A 14,590-nucleotide genomic window follows, 5' to 3' on the forward strand; every position below is an offset into this window, starting at 1 on the left:
CCTGCCTTCATTTCAGCTCTGGGATGTCTGCAGCCATATCTCTTCCAGCCCCAGTCTCTCCATCCCTTCCCCTTTCCCTACTCCATCTTCACATGAGATGCACACTCTGAGCGCCCTTCTAAACAGCTGCACCTTCTAATTCTCTCTAAAGAACATTGGCTCTTTGGTCTCCTCAGCACCAACCGTCTTGAGTTGTCTCAGCTACAGAGATACAGAGCCTTCCTTTCCTCTTAGGAACATCACTCCTTCCCTATCTATGCATTTAATCAGAATGGGAGCTGTCACATCTTTCTGAGGGGTGGCACCTATCCTGAGCTAATCTAAATATGTGTACCCACAATGGCAGGAGTGCTTGGTCCAGGGACGGAGAACAAGGCAGATCAATCGCAATGCTGTCATGAGGCTTTCTAACTGAAGCTGAGGCATGAAGTGTGGAAATAAACAAAGACCAACAAAATGAGAACTAGGAAAGCCTATGTATTCAGAGCTTTCAATGGAGCCAACCACCATCATTAACATTTTAGCATCACTCAGGGTCAGACAGAGGAGTGGGAAAGCATTTTAGTAGAAACAAAGGAAGGTTTCATATGCACCCTGATTGAAGGCTGTTGGCACAGGGAAGCTGTAGGCCTGCTACCTAGAAGAGGGGGTCCTAGGCAGTAGGTTAGGGGTACATATTTAGATTTATCTGATTGGCCTTAATTTGGAAGCAGGGACAAACATTAGGAAATCTGTCAATTATAAATCAAGTCTTGACCATTTGGGGTTGATTGTTTTAGAATTTATTGTTTAGCTTCCCCAATTTTCTCTAGAGAACAGCCATCTGACTTTCTATATGTCTGAAATATCAGACTGGCATCCTGGCCTGTTTATTGTAGATAAGTGGGCCAGTTTCCTGGGTGGGTTTGATGGAGGTTGTGGGTCAAAGTTTCATTTTTCTATGTGGTCTGGCCACTGTCCAGTTGTATGTCCAGTGTCTCAGTAATTAAGATGATGAGGACCTACAGGTGGCCAGGTTTTCCTCCCTTGTAAGAAATAATCACCATAAGAATGAGGCCAGGCCAGGCGCAGTGGCTCACACCTGTAATCCTAGCACTATGGGAGGCCGAGGTGGGTGGATCACCTGAGGTCAGGAGTTTGAGACCAGCCTGGCCAACATGGCAAAACCCCGTCTCTACTAAAAATACAGAAATTTGTTGGGCGTGGTGGCGTACACTTGTAATCCTAGCTACTTGGGAGGCTGAGGAAGGAGAATTGCTTGAATCCAGATGGTAGAGGTTGCAGTGAGCCGAGATCACACCACTGCAATCCAGCCTGCGTGACGGGAGCGAGACTCCATCTCAAAAAAAAAAAAAATAAAGAATGAGGCCAATAAGCAGAGAGAAGTGAGAATGAAAGAGAATGAAAGGCCAATAGCCTGGCTGCTGTTTGAGCTCCTGGTCCTAGCCATTCTAAGGATAGCTGCATTTCTGGCATTCTTTGTGGATTTCTAAGTCAATCCTTCCTTTGATTTTAAGAGCCAATAGTTACCATTTATGACTGCTAATTTGAGTTAGGTGGCACCAAGGGAGTCCTGCCCTGCCTCCTCACTGGTGGCTTCCCCACCACTGGCCCAGTGTTCCTTCTCATTCCTCACCTGCCATGATCCCTGACATCTAATGCTGGTCATCAGAAGCCTGTATGAATCCACACCTTAGCAGCTTTCCTTCTTCCCTCCTCCAGACCCTCCAGCTTTGACTGCCCCTTTTGGGCTCCTCTGATCAACCCTGTAAATCTCCTGCAGCCTGACTTTTCGTTCCACTTCCCTGCACGCTTTCCCCTCAGGGGTCGTCCACTCACAGGGCCTCAGCTATCACTTCTAAGTGGCTTCCAGGTTCCTGGGCCCAGCACTGATTCTGTCCTACATGGGCCCCAGCATTACTGACCTGGTTTCCCATCTTCCCAGAAGCCTCACCAGGTCTCGCAAGGAACTCAGCACCTTCCACAGCAAATGCTGTAGGGTTTCTGTCAGGAAGCAGGCTATAGTTCTGACACTGCTGAGCCACAAATGTGAAGTCCTGTCTGGGCTTCTTCCCATTTCCTCAGACACAGCAGAAATTGTCATCTTCACAGGAAACAGAGACTTCAAGGGCTTTCCCAAAGTCAGAAGGCTCATGAGCAGCAAAGCCAGCACATCTAGAAGCTGCGCTATGGCATTTTCTAAGCCATGCTTCCTTGGAACCCTCTGGAACCACAGCACAGCTCTCAAGGAGACAGGCTGCTGTAGGGGCTTAGGATACGTGTCCAGCTGCCCCAGTGACAGCCTCACTGCCCAAGCTGGAGGGCTGAGGTTGAAAAATCTTATAAATGCCATGGACTGAGTCTTGTCTTGGTTTTATCCACATATTCTCCCCAAGAATTTCCCCACAAATAAATTTATGTAACCAGATCATCTCTACCAGGTATGTCTCTGTTCAACCCCAATGTAGAGAATCTGAGTCTTAAAGAGTCAAAGGGAACCCAGAGGCCACCTCATAGAGACCTGTGCACGGCACACACTGCCCCATTCCTCAGCGCAGGCAAATAGCCCTCAAGACTCAGCTCGAACAGCTCTGTGCTGGGAAGCCACCAGAACAGCCTTTAAATTCATGAGTGACTTTGGTGGAAAGACTTCCTGATGCTGAGGTGAATTGGGGCATAGCTTCCACCCACTGTGAATTCTCCCTCTGCAGCCACATGGCAGCCTTCCAGAAGCACCAAGGCTTCCTCGGCCAGTCCCCACTATGCCTCTTTTCTCAGGCTCAGCATCCTCAGTCCTCCAGGTGACCTGATTTCCAGGCACTTTCCCCCTGGCCCTTTCCCACCTAGACTGTCAGTCACCTGTTTAACAGATGCCTCCCTAACTGGCTCCACCACCCCTCTGTAGGCAAGCAGCACCAGGCAAGGTGGGGCTTTCTCCTCTCTTGTTCTGGACTCTCTGTGTTTGTCAGTTCAGCCAAAAGATCCCCTTAACTACCTCAAAATCATTTCAGATCTTGATAAATTTGAACAGGAGTCTTCCATTGAACCCCTGTCAGTAAGAACAAAAACTGCAGCAGCAACTGGTGTCTCTTTCCTGAGAACCGAATAGGGACTCCTTTGGGTGCTGCTTTCAGATAATACAGCTTCTTCAATGTGACACACAGGAGTCCCAGCCTGTAGCAGGGGTGCATTTTGAGGTCTTTGACAGTAATGTTATCAGATCTTGGTCACCATCCTAGACCAATATACCCACATTTTGAAGGCAATAGGGTATCAGAGAAACTCCTTACAGTTTCCGAGTTTGAGGCCATTTTTCTTCCTCTTCACTAATTAATACAGGAAGATTGGGATTTCCATGTGTTGAGCTCATTTTAATAACAGGCAACAATAACTGTCCTGTTTGGCCTCAGCAAAAAGTCCAGAAAGATGCTAGAGTATTCCATGAGTATGATACAGAGGTGAAAGGAGATACACAAGAATCTCCTTTTCAAGGTTTACATTCTAGAGTATCCCAGGTCATGTTTTCTAACAGCAAGCCTGAGACAGGGATTCTTGTACAAGTAATCATTTGAGAGATGCTCTCAGGTGAGTTTGCTAGAAAATGAGGGAAGGAGAAGCAGCCACGTGCTATCAGCAGAAGTCTCTTTTCCACCTGATTCTATGGGTTCTCTGGAGTGTGAATTTCACCACAGGCATGAGCAAGGTCCATCCTTGCAAGGGGAGAAAAGAGGGGCAGTGCCTAACCCTCAGACATCAACAGCAGATAATTATTCTCCTAAAAAGGTGCAGGTGTGAACCATTTTCAGCTGACACCCACAGCAGGCAAGAAGTGGTTGCACTGGCCAGATAAAAGGCCCCTGGGTGGGGTACCAACAGTGGCTACTGTAGGGGGAGACCTGTCCCTGAACTAAGGCAGAGGGAGGGGCAGAGTCCTGCAGCACAGCCATGGCCACTCGGGCCTCCCAGTGTGTACCAGGGCTTCTGCATCCCTCCAACATCCATTCAATACTCATTAATGCACCTGTGCTATGTACCAAGCACTGTGCCAGACTCTGGGGACACAGTACTGTTGGCGCCAGATGTGGTTCCTGTGCCCACGCAGCTTACATCTCACAGAAGTGAAAATCATCGAGCATGGACAACGCCAGCAGGAACTTCAAGGCATGGCAGTGGAGCATCATGGCTAGGAGCATGGACTCTAGAGTCCTGGTTCCTTGTGGGTCAGCCATGTGACCTCGGGTGAGTGACTCATCCTTTTTAAGTTTTTGTTTCATCGTGCAGAAGAAAATGGCCCCCACTTACTTTTAAGATTTGGTGTATGCATGAAGATTAAACCAGATAATGCATGTGAGGTACTTAGCTCAAGACCTGGCCCAGAGCTGCTTCCTAGTAATGTGAAATAATTATAATAATAATGTTATCATTGTTGTTATAACATTGGTTACAACCATTCAGGAAGATGGTTTCTCAATGACTGTTTTCTTTGTATTTCTTTGTGCACTGAATCATGCCCTGTGGTGGGCACTGTGCTGGGCCTGAGGTCATGGTGGAGGGCATAGACAGTGACACTCTGGCTCAGTGTCCTGGGGGAGGTGTATGACTCCTCCCCATCTCCTTAAATTTACTTCATCTTTGCATCAGCCAGCTCTCCTTTCCTCACCAGGGCTATTATCAAATTTTGAAAATTTCTAACAGTTTTCCTTAAATATTAATTTCATTTTTTACTTTTTCTTTTTTTTCAACTTTTATTTTAGAATCAGGGAGTACATGTGCATAATTGTTACAGAAGTATTAATATATTGCATAACGCCGATATTTGAGGTATGATTGAACCCCTCACCCAGGTAGTGAGCATAGTACCCAACAGGAAGTTTTCCAGCCCTTCTCCCTCCCTCCCTCCTTCTCCCCTTTCGTAGTCCCCAGTGTCTACTGTTGCCATCTTTATATCCATGTGTCCGCAGTGTTTAGCTCCCATTTATAATTGAGAGCATGCAGTATTTGACTTTCTGTTCCTGCATTAATTCACTTAAGATTATGGCTTTTAATTATATTCATGTTGCTGCAAAGGTCATGATTTTGTTCTTATTTATGGCTGCATCATATTTCATAGTGTGTATGTACCAGATTTTCTTTAATCCACCATTGATAGGCATCTGGGTCGGGTCCATGCATTTGCTATTGTGACTAGTGCTGTGATGAAGATATGGGTGCATGTGTCCTCTTGGTTGAATGATTTGTTCTACTGTGGTTATATACCCAGTAATGAGGTTGCTGGGTCGAATGATAGGTCAACTCTTAGTTCTTTGAGAAATCTCCAAACTGTCTTCCACTGTGGCTAGACTAATTTACATTCCCACTCATGGTGCGTAAGTGTCTGCTTTTCTCTAACAAAAGCCATTCCGATTGGTGTGAGCTGGTGTCTCACTGTAGTTTCGATTTGCATTTCTCAGATGATTAGTGATGATGAGCATTTTTCATATGTTTTAAGCATTAATTTTAATTTCTGAGAACAAGGCTGGAATGAATCTCAGGAATAACTGATCCAATCCAGTGTGTCATAAACATGGAGGCAGAGACAGGCACTATATGTTTCTAAGCAGGTCTGAAACTCTGCTCAGAGACTGCGCTGGACAGGTCTCCCAGATATTCAAAAAGTATCTGTGGCTCCTCCCCTCTTCACACACAGACAAACACACATACACAAACCCAAGATAACATTTTTTCCTCCAATACCCAGGGAGCTCTGACCCCAGGTCTGGCTGCCCAATGCTTATGAACCATGTCTCCGATGATTTTATAATCTCCTCCATTAACTGCACTAACATTTTAATGAGTGTTGGCATCAAATAGTTATCTGCAGATTTTCTGGTAAATGTGCAGTAGAAAAGTTAATTTTTTAAACAATCACATATTTTTCCTACAAAACTCAATGTAAGAAGAATCTGAATGATCTGTGCTTCTGGAATAGTTTTTTTGTATTAGTTTATTCATATTGCTATTTGCTCTTCTCCCAGGACTTTATTGTGGTAGGGTGGGGTTTTTAAGACCTCTGTATTGCATTGCTTTCAGGAAGTGGATCTATGGAGAATGCAGCCCCTTTGCTCAACGCCTCCAGGAGCTGGAGCCTGTAAAATAGGAAGGAACTGACAAACTGCAGCAGGAAAAAAATATAAAACATAAATGGAAAATGATTATCTCATCAAGTAGCCATGCCCCACGATGCATTGGCTTAGCTCTGCTCCTACATCCAACACAAAGTTCCTTGCTTTTCATGAAAGAGCTGCTTGTGCAGTCTGATCATTCACAAGACCATTTAATTCCAAATACAATTCGGCCACTAATTTCAAACTGTTATCAAATGTGACAGACAGGTTTGTTTTTAGCTCCTGGTAGATGAATGGTCTGCTTTAAAATTGAACAGATAACAAAGGAGATCAGGACTGAGAGGTGCTAGAGAAATGGAAACATTTTCTAGCTCCCAGTGGCCAAGCTAAATCTTTGCTTTTTTGGCAGGTTACTCCTCAATTAAACACATAAAGGCAAAAGAGCCAGCAGGACCACCCTGAAGCAAGCCGGATTTGTGCCGTTCAGCTGTGTGTCACAGCCAGCCCCAGGGGCCAGGGATTCCTAATCAACATTCTCCCATGCAGACATGGGCAGGGCTTTTATTTTAGAGGGTCTTAAAGAACTAGAATTACATATTCCTTTTTAGAAATATCAAGTGCATCTTTCCTCAGGTTCTCTGCACCAACATTTTTTCTTTCCAACTGGACATTTATGCATATATATATATATATATATATAGCAGAAAAATAATCAGTCTGCCTAGAATTCCCACCACAGATGTATTTTGACTGACAGGAAGCACATTATCAATGATAGCCTAGCTTTGTCTGAAATCCCATCTGATTTCAGACAAACACAATCTCTACATTTTTAAGAGACCTGATGCTAAAATATGAATTACAGCTTTGGGGACAGCCATTCCCAACACGCGTGCACAAAAGAAACTAATATATAGCATATTCAAAACTGATACTCTTCAACCTTTCTTCCTTGATGCAATGTCAGTGAGCCTCAGCATCCCTCCAGGGTGAGGACAGATATAATGGGGCAGAGATAGATCGCATTGTGCAATGTCAATATCAGTTTGAACCACCTGCTCTTCCTTATTTATTCTTATCATTGATTCTACAACTTTTTGCCCATATCATGCAGTTAAATTCTTTCTCATACGACAAGCCCTTAAGGATTTATAGACATTTTCACATGCTATAACAAATTACCATTCTTGCTAGAGTTCTGGTAACAACCCCCAGTGGGAAATGGTACCAAAGAAATTGAAGATACTATCAAAGTGATCCCTGGCTGCTGAGATGGAAATGAACACGAGTCATTTTTAGTTATCATCAAAATGAAAAACTTAAGTCGCAGCCACATCTCAGAGTGTACGAGAAAAACAAATCATAGTTCTCTTCTATGCTGCTGGCTTTTAAAGATTAACCTTGAAAGGAAAGGGGACAAAACAAAAAGTTAGTTTATGCTATATACAGTACACAGTGCCCTCCATCAACAACGCAGGGACTCAATTATTTCTTGATGAGTCTGCACTTCCTTCTGGGTCGCTCTATTCCACCTCAATTTTTACTTTAATATTAATATCCATACATTGACAAACACACCGATGTTCTCCCACACAAGACCTAGCATCCAGATAGTGACCTAAACCTGCTTCTCTTTTCTTGCAGATGTTCCCGAGACTGTGGACTTGGGCCTTGCCAAGGCTGACACCAGAAATGACTGCACATATTTAGGAGTAAAGAACACAGGAACAGAAACCAAATACCGTATGTTTTCACTCATAAGTGGGAGCTAAATGATGAGAACACATGGACACACAGAGGGGAACAATGCACACTGGGGCCTATCGGAAGAGTTGCAGGGGGCAGGAGGGACAGGATCAGGAAAAATACCTAATGGGCACTAGGCTTAATACCTGGGTGATGAAATAATCTGCACAGCAAAACCCCACAACCCAAGTTTACCTATCCAACAAACCTGCACTTGTACCCCTGAAGTTAAAATAAAAGTATAAAAATTAAAAAAAAAAAAAAAAACAAAAAGAACAGGACTTACAGGAGACCCATCACCACATCACCCGGCCCTACACCACATGCCCCTCTTTTTCCTGGCTCCATCCACGGCCTCTCCCTCCAGCCGGCCCACCAGGTGCCCCAGATGAGGTTCACCTCCCTAAGGCCACATGTGCTGCAGCTTGGTCATGGATCTTTTGTGGCCGGCTTGAGCTTGGTGATTTCTGCGAGCATCTGGAGGGCAGAGCTGAGGTCTGATTAAGTCATGTTTCTTCCCAGGTCACCCTACATCAACATGGCAAAGGCAGCCTTTAGTTATTTACTTCAGTTTTGTTGTCGTTGTTTTTTAATATTAGGTGGAACCACATAAAATCAACAATATTCAGCCATTGTTGACTCAGTCCATTGAGTGTCACTCAGTCCATTGAGTGTCACTCAGTCCCAGGCTGAAAGCCTGAGAACCTGGGGCCACTGGTGCAAGTCTCAGAGTCCAAAGACTAGTGGACACAGACTGTCAAGGACAGGAGAAGAAGGATGTCCCAGCTCCAGGAGAGAGAGACAGAGAGAAAGAAAGAGAGAGAGAGAGAGACAGAGAGAGAGAATGGCTTTTACTCTGCTTTTTCATCCTGTCCAGGTCTCAGCTGACCAGACAGTGCCTGCCCACCTTGAGGGCTGATCTGCAAAACTGGCAATTTCATATCACTTATTTTAATGGATGAAACAAATGAGTCCACGGCATCCATTCCTTGTAATGCTAACTTTCTCACGCGCCTAGAGTCAAGTTTCTTCTAGGCTCTATGAAATTTTACACAGGTCCTAAGATTGTACACATTGTCTTTTATTTGCCTGACTAATAGGTTGCCTGGTAATGAGGACTTATTGGCCCAACAAGCTGCCAGTGAACCATAATGCTTTAAACACATGGCAATGGCAGAAGCCCACCCCAGCTCAGGGAGGAGCTTCTACTTAATCCCCTGGAGCTTCATGACGTTTTCTTCCTCTTAATGGCAAACGTACAAATCTCTACTCTGCTGTTGCTGCCAAGAAACACAAGTTCCTTAATGAACTTTTATATTTTCGCTTTTTCTCTACCTTCTCTCCATTCTTAGAGCTAAAATGAGAAAAGAAAAAGCTTTTTTGGTTGGAGGCAGTTGAAAACTTAAATTAAGACAATAATTTAAGTTTCCTTCAATATTTTTATTTTTATTTATTTATTTTTTTTAGATGGAGTCTCACTCTGTCACCGAGGCTGGAGTGCAATGGCGTGATCTCAGCTCAATGCAAACTCCACCTCCCAGGTACAAGTGATTCTCCTGCCACAGCCTCCCAAGTAGCTGCGATTACAGGCACCCACCATCATGACTGGCTAATTTTTTATTTTTGTAGAGACGGGGTTTCACCATGTTGGCCAGGCTGGTCTTGAATTCCTAACCTCAGGTGATCTGCCTGCTTTGGCCTCTCAAAGTGCTGGGATTACAGGCATGAGCCACCGCGCCTGGCCTGCAGCTTTTAATATTATCATGACTAATCAGTCACCTGACACATAGCACTTCACAACACTTTTCAATTTGTCATCTCATTTGATCCCTTAGATCATTTGATCCCTAAGTGATCTAAGGGATGACTCTTCCCGTTTTTCAACTGAAGAGACTGAGGAATTGAGAGTTTCAGCGACTTTCTAAAGGTCACCCCAGCAAGCAATGCAGCAGGAGGCCTTTCAAGGCCAGCACCCTTTGGGCTGGCCTCACTGTCTCTTCTGGGAAGAGGGTGAACACTCTAGAAAGAGTCTCCACATGAGCATAGACATGTGCCCACGACTCAGGAGCTTATGGGGATCAGCAGGTGCCAATTCAAGAAGACAACACAGAGCAGAGAGCATGGAGGTGAACCAGGGAGTGCATGCCTCGCCTAAAGTACCAATTATCCTTAGGAGTCACCAGATGTACACCTGGTCACTCAGATGCCTAATGTGACACCTGACACATTAAAGAAAAAAGAGCAAGGCAAGCAGCAGTAGAAAAAGAAAAAAAAAAGGAAAATCTCTGAGTCACAAGAAAGTGGCTGGAATCCTAGTTTAAAAATCGTGATCATCAATGTAAGTCTGAGGCCAGCCCTCCTCCCCCGACCTGAAGACTGCACCTCTCCATCACAGACACTGACCCCTAGCTGGTTCCAAATAACTCAATTGCCTGGAGGAAGATACAATGTAAAGTGCAGAGTTACAACTGTATGTTCATTTTTTTCCTTCTCTGTACAGCTCACCAAACCTACAGGCCCAGGCCTTATGAACGCCTTCTCTCAGACCCAGCAGCTTGCCAGGGAGGGCTTCAAAGGGCTTCACCATCAAACTCATTGTTCAGAAAATGAGAAAATCTTGCTATTTTAAAGGCTTGTGCATCTACCATGACATGCTTAGGCAAAGCAGACACCAAGAAGCACCCCATGCGCTGAAACTCTAGTGACCGCATAGGGACTATTTCAATTCTTAGTTTGTATTTGGTTAGAGGCTGCAGGGAACTGGCCTTGGTGTGAGTTCTAGAAAAGTAAAAAGAGGTTCTAATTGTATCTCGTATTGCAGCTTTTATTTCAATCTCAGAAGCTCTCTTAAAGCTCAGAAAGCTTTTAAATAGCGTAAGAACGGTGAGAGGTAATTTCGATATTTTTGCTTTGTTTAGTCTATTGAAGCAGGACTCTCCAATTTAGATGCCTATAGAAATGTAATGTGAGTAGATGAAGTGGTCTTGGGATATTCTCTCAACAGATACTTGTGAAAGTAAAGTCTATTTCCACGTGTCCATTAAGCTAAGAAAGGCATGGTTTCATTCTAATTTTCCTGCAACATGTGTTTCTCACAATCTTTCCTTCACTTCTGATAGAAACAAGAGTGTTAGTTTGGATTTCCTAAACACAAAAATCTGAGACAAGGGTTTGGTAACAAGTCATTTCTCTGAGAAGTGATCCTCTGGTGGGGAGAAGTCAGACAGGACAAGAGGGCAAGGGAGGCAATGAAGAGCGTGCTCCCAAGCACTATAGGCAATCAGGCTCCACCTGCTCCCTGGAAGCCGGGGGCTCTCTGGGAGAAAGAATGGAGCTTGCTGCAGTTACTTTACCTGGGGGCAAGGCGGTGAGGACTCTTATTTTTACCCACCAACTTCTGTCTGTCATTGTTTGTTGGCTGCTCCGGGCAGCATTAACTTCCCAGCAGTTCTGGCCTGCCCCAGTGTGGCCATGGCCATTAACAAGCTGCCCTGGGCATGAGAGGGGAGCATGGAGCAAACACATAGGGCACCAAGAGCATCTGCTACAGGGTCAGTGAAGAGTCAATTATCCTATCTCTCTTCTACCAAACCCAAAGCACAGGAACAAAGGTAAATGAGCATCTGATGCTCCATTTTCATGTCAGGGATCAACAGGGAGTGGTGTAGGCTGGGACAACCTGGTAAGTGTGTCTGAACTGTCGAGAAGGGCAGTGACAGGTCAGCTCCAGCTGACAGTTTCCATGCAGGAGTGCAGGCGAGCTTTCCCAGGTCTTCTCTTTCTCCAGAAAGCTGGGAATCTGGCTCCTTATGCAACATTTGTAACTTATAAATGTTAGCAACTAACAAAAACCGTGTTAACATCTGCAGGGATATGCATATCAGGGCTGAATTTTCCTGTGTGTGGCCAGTTTCTATCTTCTGATATAAAGTTTTGTTTTAGTACCTACTCTATGCCCAGCATTTTCTTGGGTGATATGAGGAACCTAGACCTGTTTCAGGTCACTTACAGATGTCCTAGTGGGTGGCAAAAATAGTTGCAGGATGACTTAGAATATAGCACGCATCAATGCAACAGACAGAAACAAAAGGCTGCTAAGATTGAAGAGGCACAAGATTTTAAAGAAAAACAAAACACAACTAAGCCTTTTATTGTTGAACTTAAAGACATCCATCAATACTGCTTGACATTAAATGCTATTGTTGAACATATACGGGAGCTTACCGTGTGTGGGGTACAGTACCATCAAATTCAAAACCAAGTCAAAGGCCAGAGCATCAGGCAGAAGAAAGAAGGTTTAGCTCACATGGCAGGGGATAGAATACCTAAAAATATGAAGTCAAAATTGTGACACAGGTGAAGGTTTTTTTGACACTTTCACATCTCATAAGTTCTTTTCTGAAGCCATGCTCATGTCAGGAATTTGGTAACCTCATGGCCCACTCCCTGCTAATCTCAGAACTCCCTTGACCAACATGTGGTCCCTAAGCCTCCCCCATGTAGTGTTTGTGCAGGGTCCTCAGATCCAGGAAGGGGCTGAAAGAGTCAGACATTTTCTCCAAAGGAATTACATGCACCTCCAGGGATGCACAGGACCGTCCACTGGGTGCAGGATGAAAACATTGAACAAGAAAAGCGTGTTAATACATGATTGTCTCTGGATCTTGCTCTCAGATATTTTATCAGATGAATACATGTCCCATGTGGTTCATGAGGTCCCTTGAGAGAGGGAGGAGTTTCAACAATCAGAAGCAAGTGGAGTTTTTGCAGGTTACTTGGCTTAGTTGGTGGACTTATGGACGGTGACAGCTTGTTTTAACCAAACCAACATTCACCAATGGACAGGAGGCTTATGAAGATTCCTACAGAGAAACTGCAGAGTGGAGATAATATTGTTTCTGAGCTGAACTGAGGTTTGCACAGTAAAGCCAAACATCCACACTGAGGCTTTGCAGTGAGAGAAAGGAGGTCATTTATTTGCAGGGCACCAAACAAAAAAAAATCAGGCAGCTCACACTTAACACCTGGCCTCCCCAATGGCTCACAAGCATGGGTTTTTAAAGGCATAAGATGAGTGGAACTTGAAATGACTTCTCAGAAACAGGACTTTAAATGGGTTTTTTAATTTCAGGAAAGCAGAAGTTATAGGCAAAAATTAGAAATAAATACTGGATTTAATACATTTATTTGGACTGAAAGATATCTTGAAGTGAGGGCTTATAGGTCTTACATAGATTCAAGGATTTTCTTATCTGCAATTGGTTAAGGAAGAGAAGCTTTGTTTAAAATGTTGAGGTAAGGGGAAAAAATGTTAAGTCTGGCCCATGGCCATAACTTACTCCAGGAAGAAATTTAGAAGAAAGAAAAGTGGTCAGAGCTCAGTCCTCTTGTTTTCCTCTCTCCAAGGTCTAATGCCCGTGGATCTATTTGGTGGGGGTCCTCAGTAGGGAGTAGAGTTTTTGAAACACAACTCAGGATCATATAAGGTGTTATCTTTAGTTTCTATAGAAACCAAACATCTCCTGACTCTAACTTCCTTGGCTATTGTTTTAAGCTCCTATTTGTTACCTTCTTGCTTATCAAGTTGTTTATTTACTTCTCATGGATCACTGGGCACCTTGAATTTTCCTTGAAGGAACATTTTTATTTATTCCCATGCTTGGGGTGGTGGGGCTGGCAGGCTCCTGAGAAAGGGTTCCTGCTTCATCTCTTTACTGATGATATGAGCACAAAGGAACAAAAGCAAAACCGAGTGATAGAACTCCACCTCCCAGTTTGAGCTCGTTTTTAGCCATATTATGAGGTTAAAAACCATGATTATCTTATTAGAGATTTTATATCTGTTGTCATTAATAATGATAGGCCCTAAGTGCCAATTGTGCCTTTAAAAATTAGATAAAGATAGTAGTAGTACATATTTATAATTTACAAATAAATAAATATTGATCTACTGGAAGGACAGGCTGAAAAGTCTTTACTAATGGAGTGCGTGAAGAAAACTGACCTAGATGAGTAAATTACTTGGAACAAATAAATGAGGAAGGAAAATAAAGTGCTATAGAAAGGAAAACTTCTATATCAAGGTTATTTCATCATGAGATTCAAACAACAGAATGAATTACACATATTTAACACATCATCCAAAATAGGAAACAAAGGAAAACTTGGACTTGAAATTACTGATCCTACCCTTATCAGCAGGAAATAAACAAACAAAACCAGAATCGTATCTGAGCTTTGACACCAGTCTATAGAAGGTAACATAAAGAAATCGCCGTTCTAGTTCCTGAGCCTTGTCCTGACCAAGGCAGATTGGAGAGTTGGGGCAAAAGCAGAGAAACCATCCAATGAGGCACTAATTTTCCATAATGTTTTCCCCAAGTCAGCCACTGACTTTTCAAAACACCGATTCAAGGCAAAGAGGCACTTTTGCTGCAGAACTGGGTCACAGTGCACTGAAATTCTTCTTTGCACCAGGCTCTGGCTGCCTCTCTTGTCCTGCTAATTGGCTTTTTAATAGGCTCTGTGAGGCTGGTTAACTTTTCAGTTTGAGTCATGGACACAAGTTCATCTGGGTGTTGACAGCCGCAATTCTATGCCCGGCTTCATAGCAGCTCGGAGCTGCACTGTAGAGCGTTCTCCATTGAGCTGAGCGGAACTTGAAATGACTTCTCAGAAACAGGACTTCAGGTTTCTTTAGCCTATTTGCTACTCTTTCTCAGCTTAACTAACAAATGTCT

Source organism: Pongo pygmaeus, chromosome 20 (genome assembly GCF_028885625.2).
Source record: "Pongo pygmaeus isolate AG05252 chromosome 20, NHGRI_mPonPyg2-v2.0_pri, whole genome shotgun sequence".
NCBI lineage: Eukaryota > Metazoa > Chordata > Mammalia > Primates > Hominidae > Pongo > Pongo pygmaeus.